Raw genomic sequence first — 10,673 nt, forward strand, 5'->3', positions numbered from 1 at the left:
GAAACTGAATTTTTCTTCCCGTTCCACATCAGGTGAAAATTGAATTTCAGTTCCCCAAGGTATAACATTTTTGTTTCTTAAGGTGAAGATGAATCGAAGCCAAACTTCAAATTTACTAGAGCACAAATCTGGAGAACCGAATACCCGTTTGAGCTGAAAACTTAATCGATTGGTCACAACCAGCTAGCGACCAATCGATTAAGTTTTCAGCTTAAACGAATGTTCGGTTCTCCAGATTTGTGCTCTAGAAAATTTGAAGTTTGGCTTCGATTCATCTTCACCTTAACGAAATGATTTCATATATGTTGCAGTCTCTTCTATATTGATGATATTGATTGGAAAATATTATCTCTTAGGCTTGTCAAAATCAGTGCCTCTCCTTCTTCTTCTTTTTCTTTTTGGCATTTACGTCGCACTAGAGTGCCTGTAAATGTATTTAAATCCACTCTGGTTCGCACCATTAAACCCTTCCAACAAACCTCCTGCATCGCTTCGATGTCGAACTTACGGTCCTTTAATGCATCAGAGTATGCGGGTGCTTCCAATGAAGTTAAGGGATTTACAGTTCCACTAAAGACGTTCCAGATTTGCAGAAGCAAAAGCAAACCCCCCCTTCCCTGTCAGCATACGACCAGTGATCCCACCGGGGTTGGTTGCCCGATCTTCCCTCAGGTTACTCGTACCCCAGCCATTACCGCGTGGAGGTAGGGATAGGAGTTGCGTAGGCAAGAGGCTAAGGACCACACAAAGAGGTCTATTTCATTCCTGCAGGTACGCGAGGTACCAATGGTACGCCATGCCCAGCTATTTATCATGCCACCTATCAAACTATGTAGCAATAATTTATACAGCTTGCCTGCTCATAAGATTTCTCCTATACGTTAAACAATAACTTTGAAATATGCGAGAAATAAGTACGTTCCACATTACGTTTCATAGCTTGCAATGGTCATCCCCATTTTCATTATGACCTATTTTCACTTTGTTTTAAATCAAAATGTTCCAGTACTTAATATCCAATGGATCATTGAAGGTAGTTTTTGTCAGTGCTCACCGCATCAAAACAAAGCCTCCACTATATATGGGATTTAACATTGTAACAGCATTGCATAGCGGCCGTTTTGGTTAGTTTAATGATCCATTGGAAATATTTTTCAATGTGTTGCCAATCGAGAAGAAAATGTTCTCAAAACGGGTGCTACCAAAACCGGGAAGACACTGTATTATTGACTGGTTCGCAGGATATGATATACCGCGCGGCTGTTGTAAAGTTTCCAAAAACGCGCATTTGCTCAAAATTCCACGCGGCAAATGATCCAGGAAAGGAACAACAGCGTTTAATGAAACGCCGCAATGTTATCTCCCATAAGAATAAAGTAAAAAGTGAGCAAAACCGCGGTTGTTCCTTTCATCCGTGGTACGCCACGTGTCTTTTTGAGCAAACGCGCTAATAGCTTTTGTGCTAACAGTATTACAGCACTATTGAATCAAATTTCAAAAAAAAAAAACAGTGAGTGCAATTTCCCATTGCACGGTGACGTCATCAGAAAATCGCTCTCTTTCCCTCTTTCGGGAAATCTAAAAACAACGGTGCAAGTACCTGTCAAAGTCGACAGGTACTGGCACCATTGTTTTCAGCTGCGTACTGTGATCAGAAAGAAGCGCATTCTTGATCTATTCCTTGCGGAAATTTCCCATGCATCAAGATAGGCCGAGAAATTACTTCTTCTTCTTATTATTATTCTTCTTCTTTCTGGCATTACGTCCCCACTGGGACAGGGCCTGTTTCTCAGCTTAGTGTTCATATGAGCACATCCATAGTTATTAACTGAGAGCTTACTGTGCCAATGACCATTTTTGCATGTGTATATCCAGAGCCGTAGCGTGGCCTCATGGCGCCCTTGGCGAACCGTCATTTAAGCGCCCCTTATTCAAAGGTCATTTTTTGTCAAGTTTACGAGGAACAACATTTTTCAAGAATTATTTTTAAAAAAATAAATGGAAACCCGAATTTAGTACTAGGCCATTTAATTCCATTAGAGTTTGGTGTTGCACTAAATTGAGTTTTTCATTTATTCATAGGTGTCCCACTAAACAGCTTGAAGATTTATTATCTTTTTGAAAGCCTAGGGTAGATTCGTAAATCGGAAATCTTAAAAAGTGTCATGATATAACTCAAGTAATGCTTAAACACAGATAACAGATGTTTATGCTAAAAAAAAAAATCTTCTGAAAACTTGTGTAAATATTCAAATCAAAATACTTGAAAACACTAGCGCCGCCACACAACGTATTGTGGTTATCAGTGGTGAATATAAGTATCTTGAAATATCTTGTCTCATATTCACCACTGACATCGTCATGGGAACTTGACGATAAAAACACCACCACGATGTTGCTACTAGTGTTAAAAAGACCATCAATTATCTTACACAGTTTCAAAATCGGACTTAAACATCTGTTATAACATAAATGTGGCTTAAATATTAGTTTTACATTACTAAAACTTATTGAAGATGGCATACAACTTGTTTCAAATATTTTTTAGTAAAATATCTGAATTTTCCTAAGTTCTTGGAGATTTTTGAAAACATTTTAGAATAAAATAAAACTGCAAAATAAACCTCGTAATCATTATTTATAAGTCATATTTTGTAGACTTGAAAAACAATGGAGTACTTTTCTTGATCAATTACTCTGTCTGAGACTTAAGAGTTTTCCGAATATTTTTTCCTTGAATTATACAATTATTTTAAGGATAATTTTCGAAGTACCGCAAACAATTTGTGTAGAAATATAAAGGAAGTTTTAGTTTCAGGTAATACTCATGGAGATCAAGAAAAGGCATCTAAGAAAATCTTACCAAGATACCCTCTAGAGATGTTCCAATGAAAAAAAATGGCAGACCTAGAATCCAATAGCTAATGCTGTCAATAATCAATGATATAGTGGACAATGTTACGTAAAGTTGTGCAGTCTTATTCCACCGTCCGTCAATCACATTCAAATTGCAATGTTATATGTACAATTCTCTGATAATTCTATACGTTATAAATGCGCTCAGGATTCAATTAAAATTTTCGTTTAAATTCTTTTCAAATCTAGCCTGAGGTAATGGCAGACCACTATTCAGTAATACAAACAAATCCTAATCAAAATTAATTCCGGAACCACCTAGTATTCTTCAATGATATGAATTAAAGGTTATTTATTATCAATCTGATCAAGATTATTTAGTAGAAATTATGTTCCGAGTTTTAAAAGAACCCTACCAACAATTCTGTAGAATCCTGCTATTTTAACTACCAGTTGATAGAAGCATTACATTACATACAGTATTGGACGAAACATTTGCATTTTTATCAATTTTCCATACAGAATGGTCAACTTTGGAGGCTCAGATCACAGTTACAGTGATACCTCCATGAGTCGATGTTCCATGACTCGATATCGACTCATGGAACCATACTAAAAACATAATTTCATGGTTACTATGATGGTCCCTAGAAGCAGCTTTCCAAAGAATTGCTGTTCCATGACTCGATGTTTCCATGAGTCGATGTTCCCTTCAATATCGACTCATAGAGGTTTCACTGTATTTAAAGACCGATTTGAATGAAATTTTCACAACACGTCGTATATAACTTGAATTGAACATATAAATATGAGAGACTTTTCCAATTACGAGTTCAACAGCAATAAAAGCTTGAATAAAGTGAATTTTTTGACATTTTTTTTAAATTTACTTAACCAAAAAAGTTGAAGGAATAGCATAATGATATCTTCGGCAAAGTTGTAGATTTAGACACTATGACCAAGTTTGCTGAAGACAGTTTATGCACAGACAAACAGACGTAACAACTAGAACAATTATCAATTGAAAACATAGTTACGTGAGCATTTACGCCTAATGCTAAAAATACTTCATTTGGTCAATCGCGAACTAGGTGGCGGTAGTGAGCAAATGTCAACCTCGAACAAAAATGATGCGAGCGCCACGAGTGGCTTGTCGACCAACTACCAAACATTAGAATTCAGCGCTATTCTGCTGTGTTAACGTAACACTCACCTGTTTTCAGATAAATCGTTTATAATTTCTCGTTGAAAATTTTACTTAGTCTAACCGTTATTACTTTTGAACCCGTGATTGGAAAAATCGTTCAAAAATATATGTTAAATTTCAAGTTATGCCTGGTGTGCTGCGATAATTTCATAAAAATGGGTCCACAAATAACTGGGATCTATGCCTCCAAAGTTGATCATTTTGTATGGAAAATCGAAATAGTTGCAAATGTTTTGATCAATACTGCATTTGTTTTGTGGCTGTTTTATAGCTACTGGTATTTTAAAGCATACACCGAGCATAAGCTGATTTATCATTGCTATGGAAAACTATTTCCGAAATTAATGGATCATTTTTATTGATAAGTCTGGTTCTCAGGAATTTTCTATTGGCGAATTACACTGTTGAATCAGCCCAACGAGTTAAAATCACTATAATAAAGGAGAAAAATATTGACGAACTTTTCAACACCTTCAGAGATGCTCCTAAAATATTTAGTTAAACCCGTTTCAGGAATTGTTTCAAACTAGGTACCGTGTTTATGAGTAGAGCTACTAAATGATAAAGGGAGAATGACACATTATTCGTTCTCTATAGTTTTTGTACGTTCTTACTTGATATGTATCTTCAAAAAAAAAATCCCATTTTGGCGCCCCTTGAAACATGGCGCCCTTGGCGGGTGCCAACCTGGCCAACCGTACGCTACGACACTGTGTATATCGTGTGGCAGGAGAGAAGATACTCTATGCCCTAAGAAGTCGAGAAAATGTCCAACCTGAAAAGATTCTCGACCGTTGGGATTCGAACCCACGACCCTCACAGCTTGGTCTTGCTGAATAGCTGCGCGTTTACCGCTACGGCTATCTGGGCCCCTACGAGAAATTACTTGTCAGCAGCGAATCAGGCTTTAAGCTAGGTATGCTGTTCCGCTCAAGAAAAGTGAAAATTTCTGCTCAAGAAATGGTCAAGAAATTTCCTACAGTGAGCTCTATTTAAAATGACATTCCTTTTCAACTGCGTACTGCGATCAAAGAAACATACTTTTCTTGAGCATTTCTTGCAAGGAATTTCCCACGCATCGAGATAGGCGATTACTTTTCTGTTGAAGTGCATACTTCGCTTTAAGGTGAAAATGAATCGCAGCCAAACCTCAAATTTTCAAGAGCACGAATCTGGAGAATCAAACATCCGTTAAGCTGAAAACTCAATAGATTTGTCACTAGTTGGTGGTGACCAATCGATTAAGTTTTCAGCTTAAAGCCTGGTTTGCTACTGAAAAGGAATCGCTAAAGAAATTTCTCGCCGATTCCTTGCAGAAATTTTCTACAGCGACTCCCATTTGAACTGACAGTTCTTTTCAACTGCGTACTTCGATCAGAAAAAAGCGCATTCTTGATCGATTCCTTGCAGAAATTTCCCATGCATCAAGATAGGCCGAGAAATTGTCAGCAGCGAATCAGGCTTAAACGGGTGTTTGGGTTTTAAGATTTGTTCTTTTGAAAATTTGAAGTTTGGCTTCGATTCATCTTCACCTTAACAACATTATACGTGAAATATGATGCGCCACTCGATTTATGACAAAATATGTTGGAAATTGGATCACATTTGTATTTGTATGATATTCGGCTAAAATACCAAGAACGTTAGTTTTCATCCCACAGTAAAACTTGAATAACTCAAAACACGCATCAAATTATAGGTACGATGTCTTCGGCAATGTTTTTCCTTACGAATAGGCCGAATAGTGACCGAATAGTAACAAAATTAACTAATTAAAAAAAAAGCAAAGAATTTATTCAAATTTAAAATTAAAATTTTCGTATCATGTATTTTAATGAAAGGAGTTTGATGCCAAATATTAAAAAATCTGAGAATTTCTCCGATCTATGGCATTAAGGTGACTACGGTATGCTCAATATATAAGACATTCTCTGCAAATGAGCCTAAAGCTAACATTACAAGCTTTGCCAAATGTGCAAATATTTCACTAGGCATAAACCAACAGACAAACATCGGTTTCAACACCAAACCAAATCTATGCGATGACAAACATTGTTTGGCTCTGTATCAATCCATGCCAAATAGTTGCCATAGCATACTGATAGCTTTATAATCATTTTTCTTGGGCTGTAAGGTACCACTAGACTAGTTTGATGCGTATGGACTCAATGCTTTTAATTTTAACCGTTAACATATATTAGCACTTTCCATTTTTTCGATATTGTTTGGTTTGAGACACCTGCTCACGTTCTTCCTTTATTATGCTAGTCAGTGGTCTTCAATCTGTTTGTTCCAATTTCTTTGAAACACTTCCAAAAAATCGGATGAGAAATCTAGTGACGTATATTGGGTTATTGTTTAACAAAAAATGAAACGGATAAAAAGTGCTAGCAACAGAATACAGATCCCCTACTTTGGGAAATATGAAAAAATCTTTAGAATTTACTATTTTTATGATTTCTTTAATCGGTTTCAAAAGCTCAAGAAGACGATCATTCATTTTTATTCATAATCCGTTCAATTTTTCACCGTAGAAAGCTTTCCTTACTTTAGCAAACCCGTTTTTTTCTTTACCCAGGATTAAAAATATAGTTTTAGAGAAATTAGACGAATATACGGGTGTTATTCGGCGAGTATTAAGATTTTGTTTGGCCGAATATTAGGTTCATATTCGGCCGAATATTCGTTTAGCCGAATAATAATTTTCCAACTATTCGGTATTCGGCCGAAGGCCGAATAGTGGTTTTCGGTACATCTCTAATTTTTTCTATCATTTTTTTTTTTCATTTTATTTACTATACCAAAAACCCGTTCGGTTTTTGTTTTGAATAATAGTCTTTCAAATTAAGTTTGTTGAAAAAAATCTTAAGAAAATGTAGAACAATTTGAGTTTGGTAAGGAACCAGAAGAACTAAGATGAGTGAAAACGTGTAAAAAGAACCTCAAGCATTGTTTTCGATTTAAGTTTTATTAAGGACTTTTAAAACATTATAAAACTTAGAAACTTGATTGATTTAATAGTTTATTTTTATGATTCCCATACTACACTTCAAACTGAAACCATTTCATTCCAACATCTTTGTTCATAAAAAAATACATCGCCGCAAATGATGTTTCTATAAAAAAATGTTTGGCAAAAAAAGTTGCTTCAAATAAGACTAAATTATTCGAAACAAAGTGATTTTGAATTTTGTCTTACTTTTTTTTTAATTGAACATAATTAGTAGGTTGATTCTGTGCCAGTTTTTGTTGAAAATCGGTGAATTATCTGTATTATCCTGGGAAAAAGGTTGATATGGTTCTTCAACAGGTTATTTGATTTGACGATTTATCGTCAGTAATAACTGAAAAAGAGTACACTTGAGCCCGTTCAGTAAAACAGAATAGTACACAAATTTTTAAGGCAAAAAAAGAGTAGTTGTACTCTAAAAAGAGTACGTCTCGTAACCCTATGTGAAGAGTGAAGACCAACAGTTTATTTTCCCCAACATCATCCAGCAGATTTCTAGGGAGATTCCAAAGGCATTCTTCGTGAAATTATATTAACCTTAGGCCAGTTTTATTCATACATCAAATAATTTATAAACTACAAGCCTTAATAGCTAGTTTTTGTTAATCAACTCTATCTTTCTTGCTTACGTATTTCTACACATCGGGATGGATCGGTAGGGAAATATTCCTGCATTTTGGTCATCAATCCGTTTCAGCCCTTGAATGTACTTCCGTTGGGTTTCATCGTTCATGACATGCGCCTACGTTTTTGGAGAAAATTTTCTCCCGACCAGTAACGAGCATGGATACCGACCATAGTAACACCAATTGGCCACGGAGCATTCCCAATTGCCATCGTGAGGTAAGCATCGCTGGCATGGATGTAATCCCTTTTGAGGAGACTTTTCAGTTATGTCCGTCAAACTGTCCAGAATATCTTCGGGTATACTCTTGTTTCGCAATTTCCGGAGTAAGGGTTTCAAGTACAACCGAGTCTGCTCGAATGTGGCCCTGGCGATTTTCCATTTGGTCGCTGTGCGTTGCGCGGTCCGTTCCCGAGTTCAACTGATCGTTCACATTTTCCAGCATAAAACTGTATCAAAGTGGTTATAACATGCATATCATGTTCTTTGCCGCTTCTCCCGAGGCGTACAAGCCATTTCCTGTATTGATTCGTATGTCACAGAATCGTCCAATCGCATAGTCTTCATTCGAGGACTTCCCTTTACTCAAGCCGGTTCCATTGGAGGTCAGAATTTCGTTCAAATATTCTTTCGTCAACTTGTTCCATAGCTTCCCTGGAAATCATTTCTAAATCCACGGTTAATCTCCGGAGCCGAAATTTCCAAGTGATGCAACCGCGAACAGGAATCCGCTTCGGACTCTCCGAATAGTAAAATTGGTTCCCCCCCGTTCTCCGCAACTTCCGGATGACTTCCGATCGGGGAAGATTGCGAAAATCAAACTTAGAATCTTTTGTCGGTGATTTGTCGCCGTCGCCGTGATTTGCCCTGAGTTTCTCCGCTACCCGCTGGCTTGCTGTCCGTACTTTGCCTTATACTCCTCTTGCTCCTGAGGCCAACAATTCACCTCGTTTAAAGTACTTTTTCTTTTCATCCTAAAATAAGTTGTAAAATTAGTACATTGAGCATTCCAGATCAGTGTTGCCACAAGTACAGATTTATCTGGGAAGGTACAGATTTTCGAATAGTTTTTGGTACAGATTCTGTACGGTACAGATTACAGATTTTCACCGAAAAGTACAGATTGGTACAGATTTTTGGAATTGGCGATTTTTGTAACACAAAATCCAAAAGATGCTTGGAATTTGAAACTAATTTCCACGAAACTATTATTGAAAGATACTATTTCCTTAGAATTTAATGTTTAAAGAGTGAAATTATTTCAATAAAAACTGTGTTAAATTTCCAAATAAATTAGGATTAAAGTTTCTTCCAACAATTAATGTTGTGTGTGGTACAGATTTTGGGTACAGATTTCAGTATCTCTGGTACAGATAAAAAAGATTTTTGAGCCTACGGTACAGATATAAATGTGGCAACACTGTTCCAGATAGAAATCTCTAGTGCTCATTTGATTTGATGCTTACCACAAGTTTTTTCTCTTCCAAAAGTTTACGCTTGCGAGCTATCTCTGCCTTCAATACATCCATTGTGATATTTTTGAAATTGCTGATCAATTTGTACTGAATTTTAAGATTAATTTATTATAAAATCGATAAGAAAACAATTTGAAACGACTGCTATTAAATGCGCGAGCAGTCGAGACCATAGTGGTTTCTGCGCTCGTGTACATACATGGTACATGTCACCAACACTACTTAAAAATTGCTGGTGGAAAATATAAACAAAGATCAGCTGTTCCCAGCAAAATCAAATGGCAGTATTTTCAACCAGCAAATTCGCGCATGTGTCCGTGACACCGCTCGGCGAGAGCTCAATGGTTCAGGTTGTCTCTTATTTTATTTTCGTAAACAAAGAGGTTGTACTTGCGTGAAATTGACGCCCAGCAGCTCATCACCTTTTTTTCAGTGTGCTACTTAGCAATAAATGACCGGAGAGGGTTTTTGATGATCCTCAAACGTCAGACATAAATCATAACAAACGCAAACGTAAAATCGCCAGATGGTTTGAGAATTTCTCAACGTCGAAACATCGGGAAAATATTAAAATGTGCCGTTCTTTGTTGAGTTATACGATTTTTTCATCTGTGCAAAGCTAGATCAATTTACTAAAAATGCCGAAGAAGATGGGAATCAACAGCAAGGCCGTGGAAGCTCGAGAACGCAAGGCCGAAGCAAAAAAGGTCGCAACTGAGAAGGCAGCCAGAGCAGCGGAGGATGCACTGTGGGCCGATGACGATAAGCTGTTGGCCAAAAGAAAAAGCAGAAGGTGCGTTGGGATTTTTTAAAACCTTAAACTTTTAAAAATATTGGGTTTTTTATTTTTCAATTTTGGCATGACCCTGTCCTTGTTTTGTTTGGAGCGATTCAGAAACTGAATTTTTCTTCCCGTTCCACACCAGGTGAAAATTGAATTTCAGTTCCCCAAGGTGTAACATTTTTGTTTCTTAAGGTGAAGATGAATCGAAGCCAAACTTCAAATTTACTAGAGCACAAATCTGGAGAACCGAATACCCGTTTGAGCTGAAAACTTAATCGATTGTCACCAGCTAGCGACCAATCGATTAAGTTTTCAGCTTAACGAATGTTTGGTTCTCCAGATTTTGTGCTCTAGAAAATTTGAAGTTTGGCTTCATTCATCTTCACCTTAACGAAATGATTTCATTTTTTGCAGTCTCTTCTATATTGATGATATTGATTGGAAAATATTATCTCTTAGGTTGTCAAATCAGTGCCTTCCTTCTTCTTTTTTCTTTTGGCATTTACGTCTCACTGTCTCAGTGTAGTGTTCTTATGAGCATTTCCACTGTTATTAACTGAGAGCAAATAATCAATTTGCCTGGCAACTCCGGCAACAGCAACAGCAAAACTTCATGCATACTTGATAATTATTCTCAATATCAATATTAATACATCATTCATTAATATTTTAATTTATTACTGGATCTAGTGTCCTGCCCCATTGTCGCATTCGAT

General features: G+C 36.7%; 1 pseudogene; it reads right to left on the reverse strand.

Moving 5' to 3' along the window:
* Window positions 1-7,675: 7,675 nt before the first annotated feature.
* On the reverse strand, window positions 7,676-9,406 carry LOC110680242 (annotated as a pseudogene).
* Window positions 9,407-10,673: the final 1,267 nt, after the last annotated feature.

The sequence above is a fragment of the Aedes aegypti genome, unplaced genomic scaffold (genome assembly GCF_002204515.2).
Source record: "Aedes aegypti strain LVP_AGWG unplaced genomic scaffold, AaegL5.0 Primary Assembly AGWG_AaegL5_hic_scaff_1097_PBJ_arrow, whole genome shotgun sequence".
NCBI classification, from domain to species: Eukaryota; Metazoa; Arthropoda; class Insecta; order Diptera; family Culicidae; genus Aedes; species Aedes aegypti.